The sequence below is a fragment of the Tympanuchus pallidicinctus genome, unplaced genomic scaffold (genome assembly GCF_026119805.1).
Source record: "Tympanuchus pallidicinctus isolate F22 unplaced genomic scaffold, pur_lepc_1.0 scaffold2, whole genome shotgun sequence".
Classification (NCBI taxonomy): domain Eukaryota; kingdom Metazoa; phylum Chordata; class Aves; order Galliformes; family Phasianidae; genus Tympanuchus; species Tympanuchus pallidicinctus.
This window is the reverse complement of record NW_026294721.1, coordinates 21507038-21521513: the sequence shown is the minus strand read 5'-3', so window position 1 is coordinate 21521513 and position 14476 is coordinate 21507038. Positions and strand designations below refer to the sequence as shown.

Sequence of the window (14476 nt, the reverse complement as noted above, 5' to 3'; positions counted from 1 at the left end):
CACAGAAGGGAAGACTGGGCAGGTACTTGGAAGAATGATCCATCACTATATGGCAAATAACATCAGTCTCAAGGAATGCCCTGAGCTGAAAATGGTTGGAGTCTGGAAGAGGGCTTGAAGGAAAGATCAGACATGCTTGTCCTGTTCTTACTCATCTCCAGGTATAGGCACATGGTCACTGCTGTGTATTACTGAGCTACATTGGCCAGATTAATGGGCTACGTGGACTCACAACATTAAAAAACAAAATAAAACAAAACAACAAAAAACAAACAAACAGAAAAAGCCACTCTTTTTTTTTATGGTGAACAAATTTTGTGCTAATATTCTGCACTAGCACAGATTGAGTAGGTGAATTTGAAGTGCTCTGCCTTTGTATCTGCTCCTGAGTTGGAGGGTGGAGTGGTGCTGGGAGTGCTGATCCTATAGTACTCGTGGAGAGAGGTCATTCCAGCAACCACACCATGGCTACAGGTACTGAATGCAGAGTAAAAGAGCAGGATTCAGGAGCAGGAGGAGTATTGCATGAAGACATGTTGGCTGGGAATCAAGCAAAATTCAGGCTAAACTGCCTGAAGCCATGCTACCCAGATGTATGGTACTGCTCAGTTAGTTATGTTAGGAAGGCTTTATAACTCTTCAAACTAGTCTGACAAATCTGTCTTAGCCAAAAGTACCTTTTTCTCTGGGTCTCCTGCTCACTTTCGCACCTCTTTCTGAGCACAGGGAAACTCAGAATTCTCTGTGCTTTCTTCTATGAAACTTAAAGAATTTTTGCAGAGGTTCTAGATTAAAAAATGGAGCCAATAAACAAAACACCCTTCACAGCAATACATTGCAGTTGTATTCTACTTGTGCTTGACAACATTAGGAGGAAACATTATACTCATTAGTTTAAATAACTTGCTTATCTTCAGGCCACCAGAAAAAAATAGCATTATTTATCTCCCTCTGTTATACTGCAGCAATGGCCAGCACTTTGGCAAAGTATATTGCATCACTGCTATTGCATTGCCTTAAAGTGTGAAGAGATTTTGAGTGTCTGGTTCTGGCCCACTGTGTTTTGTAGATTTGTAACCTGAGTGCTGTATGTTATGATCCAACGTAGTGCTAGGAAAATGTGTCATGAAAACAGAGAAAAAAACAGAAAAAATCACTCAGATTTTCCCATTGCTTGGGAAAAAATAGTTTTTAAAATGCAAAAGACGTGATACTGCTGATTTTGTGCATACAGCTCTGCACAAATGCATGTGGTCATCAGCCCTGAGTTTTCTTTCTGTGACAGCAAGGACTTGGGGTATATTTTCTTACCAACTTCCGTACTGCCTCCAATACAGATTTTTATAACTAGTTTTGTAAATAACATTAGCATTTTTAAAGTTCTATGAAATGCTGTAGAGTTTTATGCTCATGTCTCAGAGAGGATAAAGCAATTTAATTTTGGTATTAGTCATTTTCCTTAAAAGTCTGCTGAAAAGTATTCTGATGCTATAAAGATAAGCACTGTGTAAGAGCACATCTGACACGGTACAGCTATGTTGACTGTAGTTTTAGGTTTAGGGACCCTGTCTCGAACCAAAATCTGATATCAGATGTCTTGGTGGATTCTGACCTACACAATAATTTGTGTGATTGAGGACTGCAGTTTTTTCTTCAGATTAGAAATGGGAGGCATTTGTGGAACTGGGGGACATGATTGGTGGGCATAGTGGTAATGGGTTGAAAGTTGGACTAGATGATGATAGTGGTTGTTTCCAACCTTAATGATTCTATGATCCTATGATTCTACAACTTAACTTGGACATTGCTTCCACATCTCAGTCAGAAAGATAAATAGTCCTTAGGCACACAGGTTTTTACAGAAAATTCACAACATCAAAGGAGTGAAACCTCTTTTTAGAGAGACTTACACTCTCATCATTTCCTTCTTCAATTGACTGGAAAAGAACCAACATAAAACTTAATTTCTTAAAATAAGCATCATGGAAATATATATAGGATATGCTGGCTCATCCCACGAGGCACCAAAGGGGACTATCCTCAGACATGGGACATGTCAGACTGTTGACTGGAGATGAATCACCTACAAACACCCTCTGGCAGTTTCAGCAGAGCCTCATGAGCTTGTAGAGCTCCTGATAACCAGCAGCACTGTGGGTCCCACAGGGATGGATGCAGTTTTGTGTAAACAGTGGCAATTCCTCAGCACAGTCCTGGAATTTTAAATTCATTTCTCTTTCCTTTCTTCCCCTCCTTGTTGTCAGTCCAGAGATACATTAGCGTGAATGGGAGATCTGCACACCAAAGGAGTTACAAGCTAACGCTTTGTTTTTTGCTGTTTAACAAAGAATACCACCAGCAAGGCCTAACACCCAAAGCACTGACAAGCACATGATAAAAATGGAGTGTTAATCCACGTGCCATTTTCTGCAGAAGATCACTGCAGGCTCTGCAGCAGTCTGTAGGCTGATTCACATCCTGGAATTTCAAGCTAATACATGGTGTGATCCCTAACAACCGCGCCTGGTACATGCTTTGTTTGGAATGTGCATGGATAGGGTTCAGCACCGTAAGAAAAACCTGACTGACATTGATGGTTTACTTAACCTCAAGCCAGTTAAATAGTATTTGATCTATTAATGAAGTTGCATTGGTCAAGAACTAGAAGCTGGCTCCGTAGCTGGGATTCAATCAGTCGCTGAACTGCAATGTCCATCAAAATAGCATCTAAGCATCATACATGCATGTTAAGAACAGAAGTAAATCTAAAAGATTGGTGTTTTTTTTTTTCCTCCATCTGTGCTTTTATTTGTTTGTTTATCTTTGCTGAGTTGCCCTTACACGTATCTAGCAGTGACCTTGTTACAACATGCCACTGCCTTCATTCCTGAAAGAAGCTTGGCATGAAAAAGTACCTTACCTTTTCCCTAAATGTGCAAAGGGCTCTTCCAGCATCCTCCTGGCTATGGTGGGAAGAAACACAAGGGTGGGGAAACAAGTGTCCCCAGTTTCTCTCACACAGGTGCTCAGGACCTGGAAAATATCCTGCAATAACCCTCCTCACCAAGGCTCAGTCAGACCCAATGCCTGGTGAGAGATAAGGTGTTACATTTAGTGAAGCAAAAATAACTGGCAAATCAGAAATTTACAGACACAGCCTAAAACAAATAACAAAACAATGACATCAAACTCACTACTCTTTTTTTGCATTGGACATGATCTCATTCTCCAGTGTCCTTCAGTCAGTCGTATTTCACAGAATCACAGATTCTTGGAAGGGGCTTGGAAGGCACCTCTTGAGATCATCCAGTCCAACTCCCTGCTAAAGCAGGATCCTGATGGCAGGTTGTGCAAGAAAGCATTCAGCTGGGTTTTGAATATCTCTAGGGAAGGAGACTCCACAGCCTCTCTGGGCAGCATGTACCATTTCACGCTATGTCCTCCTTCAGAGCTGTCTGGAAACCAAAGGAGGTTACTTTGTGAATACTGTGTGAAAATATTTTAGCAAATGAGCTGGGATTCTTTCATGTAAGGGCTGTGCAACTGTAAGCCACTAATAGCATTTAAAAGCCCACAAGTATGTAAACGTAATATGAAATACTGACTATCCCCATGCAAGACTTCAGGATTATTCCAAAATACCAATCAAGTTCAGGCTTAGAATAAGACAGTAGGTTGCAAAAGAAAAAGTGCAATCCATCATGAAAAGTCACATTTTCAGATTTGTAGTATCATCGCTTGTTGACATTGCTGAAATACTAACAACTTGTTTGGTTTCAGAAATAGGTATTTTATTAGTACTGAGCAAATCTCAAACAGCTGCCTTGCAGTCTTTCCTGAGACTCTTTGTAAGATCCTTCTCTTAATCCAGTAATGCTTGGAGTGTTGGTAGTCATTAAAATATGATTTGTCACCTCAATTCACAATGATCTGTGACATCCTTTTAGCCCTCTGAGTGTATGTTATTTCAGAGCAATGGTTTCAGTACACCTATTTTTCTGTGTTTAAGAAACAAGAAAATCTATCTGTCAGTGAGTGATGTGCAGTGCCACAAAATGACCCAGGCAGGAGTGCAGAACACAGACAAAACTTCAAATGCCTGGAAAAAAAACAAACTTAAATCCACGTGGAATAAATAAAGCTGTGTTGAATTTGATACATCTTTTCATTTCAGGCATTTAAATCCTCACCGGAGACCATTCTGAATCCACACAGCTGAAGATCTCTAGTACAGATGTAGGTCAACTCAAATGCAAACTGTTGTTCTCAAAGAGGTTTTATTCAAGTAAAGCAGAAGTCTTACAAGAACAAGCTGCTCCCAAGCGTTCCTCTGTCACATGCAAAGGCTACTTAGAGCAAACTGTGTAATTCCAGTTCTAATGTAAATCAAATCCAAACCTGCCAAGTCAGAGTTCTAGCCTGCAGGTGAGCTGAACTGAAACCCAGTCAACCGCAACTGTGCTTAAAAATAGTCAGCACTTTTTCCCCCTGTAATGAATGTATCCATCAGCTCCCACTTTCATATTAATGGGTAGCAGAGGATTCAGCTATCGAAATGCAGCATCTGCATAATCTGAAAGCTCGCAACATGAATTTTGCAGAATCTTGTGAAAGGCTTTTGAATTGTAAAAATGGATGTAGGAGAAAAATACATTTTATACCTTGAATCAGAATTTTCTCACCAGTCACACTGCATTCCTCAGGACAGCTATGTTGCACAGATTATTTGGTGCAGAAGTTGCCATTTACCCCTGCCCTCAGAAAATGCATCAATATGCTTGCTGAAGGTGGTATTACAGATTTACCCTTAAATAATTTCTTTGCGTGGAAAAACTGATCCAGTGAGTCATTTGAGCATTAATGGAAGATCTAAAAAAATAGAAATACCATAAAACTACTCTGGGAAACTGATACACTAGCTAAATGCTGCAGTTTTCTGGTACAGAACATTGTGTTATTCAGTTCTTCAGCTTTCATACAATGGATGGGAACACTGCAAGCATAAAGTATTACTGGTTGTGCATAGAAGTAAACAATATTCTGGTTTTAGCCCTTACATAGGAAAAAAAAACAAGTTTAGCAACATATTTTTATTGCACATGTGATGTAGAGAGGGTATTGCTGGTTCTCCTAGGCTCCTTTTATGTGAAGATTTTTAGTAAGTAAGAAAATCTGCTTGAAGCTATTTCTGTCACAAACAGGAAAAAGGCGCATTGTTTCCTTCTTGCTGAACCGTTACCCCTTAGGTTCCCACTCCCCCTTCCCCTGGCAGGATGAGCTCTGGTTCCCTCCAGCCCTCCCCACTGCCCTGTCAGCAAGAAAAGCCTTATCCCTCTGTGTCTGCATCCCAGCTTCCTTCAGCCCAGCTCCCACGTACCCATCAATGTTCAGCTTCTCAACCTTGCAGCTCTCCACCATGAATTACTCTGGTCACAAGAATGGCCCCAGCCATTTAGTTCCTCCTAGGAATCTTGAAACACTTGAGCTATCTCCACTTTGACTTTTTCATCAGTGCCTCTTGGATGGTCTGTATCCCATCAGTTTGACCCAGAACCTTCTTGTCCCACCATTGCTTTCCTTTCATGGATTTACTTTGACTCTACACACAAGGTGCTTTCCCAGCTGTTTTCTACCTTTCCTTCCAACTACCACCACACAATTCCAACTACTACCACCCAGTTTACATCAGCTGGTCCTCTTGAACCACTTCTGTATATCTCTTAATTCCTCTACAGACAATTATCAAGTCCTGACTACATCCCAAACTTCCTAAACTTTCTTCATCTTTTTGTGTTTGCCCATCAAGCTCCATCCTAGCTGCACCACTTCCTCTAGGCACAAATCTCATCTTCCTGTTCTTTTAATAGGCGATGAGGTGGATATGCTGTAAGAGGCTGTCTGCTGAAGCTGAGGGATATTTTGAGGTATGGAGATAATTAAGAGCTAAATAATAGCTTCCAAATATTTAAGTATAGCCCTCAGGATCTGGTCTTGCAGAGATCTGTATCAATATGTCTGCTGAGATTGTCCGCTCATCTTTCCCACTCTTCTTAAGTTTACCAATGATGATACTGTCAGAGGCAGTGTCAAGAGCCCTGCTGAAGTCAAGGTACACAATATCAGCTTCTCTTCCCTCATCTACTCAGATGGTCATGACATCACAGAAAGTTACCAGCATACCAAGCATACCCCTTGATGAATCCATGTTGACTACTCCTGATAACCTTTTCTTCCACTTGCTTGGAGACAGCATCCAGAAAAGTTGTTCCATCACCTTACCAGCAACAGAGGCCAGGTCGACTGTCCTGTAGTTTCCCTGCTGTTTCTTCTTGCCCTTTTTGAAGAATGGAGTGCCACTGGCTTTTCTCCAGAACTCAGGCATCCCTCCTGCTCTCCATGACCTTTCAGAGATGAGGTAGAGAGGAGCCTCAGTGCCTTGTAACAGGGAGTCACCCATTGCAAACAAGCAGCATTTCTTTTTACTGTATCCATTTCAAGCTGCCAGTAAGTTTTTTTTCATGCTAATCCTGGTCATAGGTGTCCATAGCTGTAAGACCTTTGTATCTGTTTCTGGCTGGAGGGTGGTGATTGAAGAGGAGCCTTGCTTTTGTGGGTCACCAGGGACCAACATGCCTCCTCAGTGGTTTCTGTTGTTGGAATATGATTACTAAACAGCCTCTCTCTCTTTCTCACATGCTTGGCTATATCTGCTGGAAAGGTTGATTCAGTCCTAGCTTTTCCATTCAGTTATAAAATCTCCATAAGCGTTATCTTCCTCAGCACTATTTTTAAATAAAGAAGTTACTTGTCTCCTGGGGTTCATTCAAATCAACTAGCTGCACTTGTGGAGTTCTATAAAGATGTCACATGTAATCAAATGTTAGGCATGGAATTGGATGGCAAATATTTGCCTAAATTTAACATTCAGTGCTAAGGACAGTGCTAAAAAGACTGCTTACTCCTAGAATGAACACAGGGTTCTTTCAGTTCCAATGTTAAAGCCCAGAAAAGTAGAATTAAAGCATTGTTAGCAACATATTCATTAGAAATTCTTTGTTTTTACTGTTGCACATTCCTAGTCCAATCTCCTAGAGCATTTTAAAACCTAATGTAATATGTCACTAGAAAGACAGGTGAATAGATAGACAGATAGATAGATAGATAGATAGACAGGCATGCAGGTAAGCAGCAAATATTTTTTAATACAAATACTCTCCTGTATGAAATAAACACTTTCTTTTTTATCTTAAAGAAACTATACAGGAAAAAAGTCCTGTCTCAAGCTGTGACTTGTATTAATCTAATTTGTATGCATTATAAACATATTTAACAAAGAAATTAATTAAATCCTTAACTGAAACATAAGCAGAAGAAATCTGTTTTCCTATTAGTATACTTCAAAGAAGAAAAATAATAAAAGCATTACATTTGCATTACAGTTGTTTAATTTTACAAACTTTTCCACTTTCTAAGCAGCAGTCATAGACATCTATAATCACTTTAATCTTGAAACTCTTACTGTTCCCCATGCCTAGCAGCACATCCCTAGAGTACTAGCACCTGGTGGGAGGAAATCCATGAGGTCTCTGCCCTGTTCACTGCAGGCATGTCAAACCCTGCGACCCAAGGCCAGGCTGATAGAACACAGGTTTACCTTGCCTGCATGTGATCTACACAGTGGTTCTGCAACACATTGAGGAGCATTTCTGTCAGCGCTAGTGCAGCATTAGTGGCTCTGCTCCTTCACGTGGGAGCTCGCCAGGCAGCTACATCTCTAGCAGTGAGTGCATGGGCAGACACAAGTGTGTTGAGAAGTGCACCAGGAACATCTCCTAAGCACCCAAACTGCATAGAATCCTGACTGCCTGGTGAGAAAGCCAACTAAACCAGCACTGCCAAAGCCTGAATCCGAGGTTCTCCTTATTCAGTAACTATCAGAGCGAAGAAGCAGAAGCAGCTGAAGTAGGGGAGCTTTGTATTAACATCAAACCCATGCTGAATGCATACCTGTGATTTTAAGCTGTAGCTTTTCTAACAGTCCTTTCCTACACGTGACTATGGGTGGCACCATGCAATGCAGCAATACACGTAAAAGCGGTCAAACAGCTACAAAGAAGGGAGTTTTTTGAAATATTTGTCTGCAGTAAAAAGTTGCTAAACCACAAGCATAGTGTGTTTGTACAAAACAGAGATAAAGTCAAAACAGAGAGCTCTCAAGAAAGCTTTGGATGATAAGGTTTCGAAATGCCATTTTTGCGTTTCTGAATGCAGCTTCTTTTCAGAAATTTTCTAACCTGGCATTATATAATTTTCTACATTCATTGGTTAGCCAAGTATCTAACAAATCAGCTCTAATGAAAGCGTTTGCAAATATTTTTTTCCCACCAGTATTCAGTTTCCCTGTGAATCATGAGCAAGTTTTCCTACATATCTTGAGTATTTTGTAAGGTCTGTTCCCTCCAAGAGAACAGCAATGACTGCCCAATGAAACTGCCCAGTTAAACATAGCAAAACAGCTCTAGGATCAGCCAGCAGAGGCATTTTGTAAATAGTTCCCTTGTTACCTCTTTCCTCTTGTCACTGGGTGAGCACTTTGTCTGTCCAAAGCTGAGGACTCATTCTGTAATGGATGAAGATCTACAGTGCGTTTTGCTCAGGAAGCTCAGCCCCAAACACTAAATGATGGATGAAAGGGAAGGCAGAGCAAGGCCATGCAGGATTTCAGAGAGCTCAGACGCTCAGCCAAAGGCACAGCTGGAGGGAGCGGTGTCCTCATGCATGCCACCTTCAGGCCACTGCTGAAAAACTCTCCCAATGGACACCTCATTTCTCTGCTGCTTTCCAGTACTGTAGAGATCCTCTAAAATTTGCGGGGATGACTTTCCCCTCCCGCCTATTTCTTTCACAGCAGGCACCAGCAGTCCCTCTGGCCCAGAATGGGGAATGCAGTTCCAGTTGAGGGCCATCAGCATAGCTCCAGCATCTCTTAGGAGCTGGTTTTGAAACAGCTTAGGGATGGGTCTGAACATATTCCTCTTTGCACCATGTGCTCGGGTACAGGAGGCTGTTAATGGGAATATAAAGTGTTCAATGTCTCTGCAGCAGCCCCTCTGGATCTGCCTGTGCTGCCTCCGAAGTGAGTGTTACCATGCAGGATGAAATATAAGGGAACTGGAATAAAGTTAAATCGTGCTTCATTGCACTGAGTACTGCAGAACAGAAATTTCCCTTGTGTTATCTGATCCTCATGTTTTAGTTTTGTTGCTGATCCCTTTGTTAGGGTTGCTAACACTTCACTGTTTTCTTGAAAATGCTCAGTCCCAAAAGCCTATATATTTTAGGTGTTTTTTTCACTTTTAGTATCCATATCTTTTACTTTGGTTGCTCCCAAGCCAGCCCAAGAATATACAGTTTCTGTATTAAATTAACATTCGACTTTACAGTCTGTATGCTTTGCAACCCAGCACCTCCTCCATTTGCAGTAAGTAAATACTCAAGTGTTACGCTGCCCTTGAACCCTACGCTATGTGATAAAGGTTGCGCACCAACGGGAGAACAAAATGCCAGGTTTCTGTGGGTCACAGTTCCCTCTGGCAGTGGTGTGTTAATCACAAACTTGCCCTCAGTTATTGGTGAAAGCATAGTGAGGGGAACTTTGGACCAGATGACAGAGTCAGGCTTGGCCTCCTGAGAAGCATCCACCTCTCTGGGAGCACCTTATCTGCTGCTGTGAAAGACTTCAAAAGAAGAAAATAAGGAGATGCTTGTTAGGCTTAGGTTGGACAGAAGGTGCCTGCATTTGTTTGAGAAGCGTGGGCAGTGATACCTGTGGGTCTTGTTGCAAGCTGCATGGCCTTTGGGACATTATTTTATCTCAGCCTGTTCCAGTCTGTGAAGAGCCAGAGTTATTAACACTTTAGAGAAGTACCTCACAATGGCACTTCAGTCTTCATGTTCATGTCTTGCCTTCAGATGTAACACTATGTAAAAACACTGCTATTTCATTCCAAGGAATTTTGAAACGCATGGGTTTGGGATGACTTTTATTCAGATGTTAGTCTCTGAAAACCAGAGAAAAAGTTATAGAAGCTTACATGAATGAAAGACTGGGTTTTCAGAAAGCAGTAACTATATAAATGTACATACAGAAAAAAAAATCTCTTTTTTCTTATTGATTGTCAACAATTAAAAAATTCCAGTTTCTGTTGTATTATAGCAGCTTGTCTATTGGGGCAGATAAGGTGAGAGGACCCATCAGATTATTACTATCGTATTTGTTCAGTGTGGCTTGATACAGCTTCAGCTGTAGTATGGCAAAGCCATCATTTTTCTGTGGTAGCTACGCCTGGGAGCTATGCCTGCTACTAAATTTCCTTTGGTTCAATACTGCATGTAACCTAAGTGGCTCCTAGGCCTGTACAGTGCTTGCAAGCAATGCAGAAGTATTAGCAATGCAGAAGTATTAGCACCTTGGAGAAGTGAGTAGCTGTGCAGCCTTCCCATAGCAGGCAGCAAATAGAGGCCTTGTCTATCCTACCAGCCACAGAAAATCTGAGCTGATCCCATAATATGAGCACCAGCGTGCCTCTCTGCCACTTCCAAATCCTATTGCTGCTGCCTCAGCTTCCAGCCTTGCCAGAGCCCATGCAGCAGTACTGCTACACAAAACACAGCAGTGATAAAATCTCGACCTAATGCAGATGAGTGGGCTGCGCCACTTGAATGTCTTCTGTAGAAATGCTTCTACAGTGCAGAAATGCCAAAGAAGCTGAAAAGAGACTTTTTGGCAGAAAAGGCAGAAAGGCAGCTCCATTCCTCCAGTTGTGGTTAGTAAGGTCTGTGAGATCTCGAGTTGGAGACATTCAGCAGAGAGACAGCACTGCAATGCTCTCCCGAGCTGGTCAGGCAAGGCTGACAATAGAGATAAGCTCTTTCAAATAAGGCCCCTTGTTCTGCATGGTGATTGCACAGCTGATAGCCACAGCTCTGTGGAGCTGCTGTTGGTATTTCCACTTGCACGAGCGGGATCAGTGAGGTACTAAGAGGTTAATGTGATGTGGCAAGCATCATGTTGCAAACCTGGGGAGAAGATGGCAAAAGATGGTGGGTCTCCCACTCATCTGTGTGCTAGTCACAGTGTTATTCCTCACAGTCAGGAGCAGATGCTGTAAAGCAGTTGTGAATATATTTTTTTTTGTCTAGAGGGAACTCAAACTGATGAATTAATTAGGCATGTGCAAAAGACATGGTCAGGTCTTGAAGTTTGTCCTGAGGCAGCATGTCTAGCTGTGCAAAAGTCCATATGGCTTCCATACTCATGCCAAGGGCTTGTCCTATCAGCAAGTCACAAGCAGTAGCAATGGTGGCCTTACATCCCAAATGTATGAGATTCCCCATGTGTGCAGGCAGACCAGCAGGAGGGACGCCACACCTGAAAACATCTGCAGTGATTGGTGGTGCAATGGAGAGCCCAGAAGGCCTGGGTGCACTGGAGCATGCAGCTTGGGCTGCAGCCACAGAGCTCGCTTCGCCACCATGGCATGGTTAAGCCTTGGCAGCCATGGCCTCACTTGGGGAAACTATCTCAGAGGTGATGTTCCCCACCAGCTCCGGGAGCCTGGCACTGCATCACTGCAGCGGGTAGGACTAATGAATGCCAGGCAGCTCTCCTTCTGAACATCTGAGAACTGCAGAGGTGGATGTGGGAAGCCCCCTGGGTCATACCCTCTTCACTCCACTGCTCCTCCAGGAGCACGTCACGTTAAGCATTCATACTTCTCACACTACTATTTGAGTCTGGTTGCTGGTGCTTGTGGTGTCACATGTGTGTGAGCTGGGTCAGTCTGTGCCCCTGCCACCCGTCATTCAGTGCAGTATGCCAGTGAGCAGAGACAGACCCTCCAACCTCACGAGATTTGGCTGGCAGCCTTCAGCCCATGTCACTGAGCACGGCCAGGCCAGGATGGCCCATGCCTGGAAAGCCAACTGTATCCCAGGCTGCATCAAAAGAAGCACTGCCAGCAGAGCGAGAGAAATTACCCTGCCCCTCTACTCTGCGCTGGTGAGACCTCACCTGGAGAATTGCGTCCACATGTGGAGTCTTCAGTACAGGAGAGACAGGACCTGTTGGAGCGCATCCAGAGGACCACAAAAATGATCCAAGGAATGGAATATCTCTCCTATACAGACTGGCTGAGGGAGCTGGGGCTGTTCAGCCTGGAGAAGAGAAGGCTCAGGGGAAACCTGGTAGCGGACTTTCAATATCTGAAGGGGGATTATAAGAAAGAAGGGGACAGACACTTAAGAAGAATCTGTTGTGATAGGACAAGGGGAACTGGTTTCAATTCAAAACAAGTGATCTTGATTGGATATAAGGAAGAAGCTAGTTATGAAAGGGGTTGTGAGGCATTGAAACAGGTTGCCCTGAGATGTGGTAGATGCCCTGACCTTGGAGACATTCAAAGTCAGGCTGCATGGGGCTCTGAGCACCTAGCTGTAGGTGTCCCTGTTCATCGCGGGGGGGTTGGACTAGATGACCTTCAAGGGTGTCTTCCAATTCAAAAGATTCTATGATTTGATGTTGGGAGCACCCCCAAGGGCAGGTCTCCAAGCCCTCCCAGGTCCTGCAGTTGCCCTCTCCTCACAGGGAGTGGCAGTGGCACCTTGTCAGCACCACGCACTGGTGCCAGCCCGTTTCTGCTGTCCTCTGCTTGTAATTGTTAACCTGCTGGGAACGTAAAAGCTCTGTTATTGCTGGTAGAGCTTTAACTTTGGGCACTCCCGAGCAGCCAAAGCACAGGAGCAGTGACTCTGCCTGAAGGTAAACCACTGATTATTTCTTTTGCTTCTTTTTCTGTTCAGCCTCCCTCCATGTTATTTCATACTGTGGTTTCAGGGTACAGCAAAAAAGTCTCCTTGCTGACATTTTGTTTTTGAACTTTTAGCTGTAATTTGAATGCCTGTTCTCTTAAAGCTGGAGATTTATTTGGAAATTTGTGTACTCCCATAAATTACCTGTTCCCTCTCAGCTTTCAGCCTGGCACGCCTAGGCTTGCAAGCAGTGTTAGAACAATACAGAGAAAGGTTATCATGACTTACCTGCCATTAATTATCTATTAATAGCTCATTTACTTAGGCCTTTTTATTTTTTCTTTTTCTGTGGCACACTTATCCCCACTCAACAGATTTCCCTCTCTGTGCTTTCTTTCCCGGGGGAGCACAGGGCAGTAGAAATGCAGCCACCCCCCCAGTGCCACGTTCCCATTTGGTGTTTGCAGGGCGGGTGGGACAGAGGCTGCCTGGTAAAACATTGACCTGTGCACCAAGCCGTGGCTGCAGAGGTACGGGGCTGCCCGAGGACGACAGGGGAGCCTGGCAGCCACCAGCACACACGGGAGCATTCCGACTTCTCCACAGGTACTGTGCACTGCTGACCGACCTTCTCTTGGTTTTTTGGGAGCAAAGAAGAAGCAGAGGTCAGTTACAAGATTTCCAAAGACTCCCCTGGTAGAAATCTGGGGTGGGAAAAGTGCTTGGGTGGAGAAGAGCACTGTTATTTGTTGCTTTCTTTTGCCAGATACATTTGGCTGTGTCGTGTCATCTAATGCTTGGGTTGGTTAATAGCTAGTTGTTTTGGTTTTGTTGCGCCTTCATTTAAAACAAAATCTTGTGCCATTGCATTTGAGTGCTTCATTCATGGTTTTCTAATTAAGTTCATGACAGCTGGCTTCTGCTCATCTTCTAACCAGCAAGCAAGAAAATGAATCAAAGTTTCTGAAGAAAATGTGTAACTAAATTATTACAGCAAGGATGTGGTTGGTGACTCACGCTGAAAAAGGCTTGCTGATAGTTGAAGGAGCTTTGCTAATATAGACTGTGTGACTGATTTTTCCAAGACTTTTTCCTTGTAATCGCTGTGTTCTAAGAAAGCAGGAACAAAAAAAATTTCAGGATTTAAATTCCCAGTAAAATATTATGCATATGCTACCAAGAGAGATGAAGCTGAATGGCTTCAAATAATTTCTTTAAGTTATTCAGTGATTGAACATTTTTACCACACCGAGGAAGCTGATTCACCCATGCAGGATCTGTTCCCACGTGTAATTTCCCTGTTTGTTCTTATATAAGTACCTATGATGACTCCCAGAAATCACCTTTCACATCCCAGGTGACTATCAAGTAAACCCAAAGGGGATTTCTCACAGCATGCTAGGTGTAAGGTGACTGATGTGTATTGAGTATTCACAAAGGAGCTGCAGCGTGTTTTGTGTGCAAAACAAAGTGGAGGAAAGAGGTTTTTTCATATGTTTGCTTTCAGTTTCTTCGTATGAAGAGTGTCAGCGTCAGGTCATGGCTGTGCTTGCTGCTTGCTCCCTGATCTGACTTCTTTTCTTGATCTGTTTGCTGACTAGGCTTGCGCATTACACACTGGGCTTGCACATTACACACTTAGTAAATTCTTGGTGGTGTTATGCTG

At 43.1% G+C, this 14476-nt stretch overlaps 1 protein-coding gene across 6 annotated transcripts in view; it reads left to right on the top strand.

Moving 5' to 3' along the window:
* The window catches only part of RBM47 (RNA binding motif protein 47), a 75589-nt gene that overhangs the window by 18896 nt on the left and 42217 nt on the right, over positions 1-14476 (top strand). For 2 of the 6 annotated variants that reach the window (XM_052682790.1, XM_052682784.1), the window contains exons 1-2: positions 12717-12820; positions 13278-13416. The exons of 1 other annotated variant lie outside the window; for it this stretch is intronic. The gene's annotated coding sequence lies outside the window, so the exon portion shown is untranslated. Of the gene's footprint in view, positions 1-12715; positions 12821-13277; positions 13476-14476 lie in introns of those variants that run through there. 3 more of the 6 variants (XM_052682786.1, XM_052682788.1, XM_052682785.1) reach the window with 3 other exon arrangements.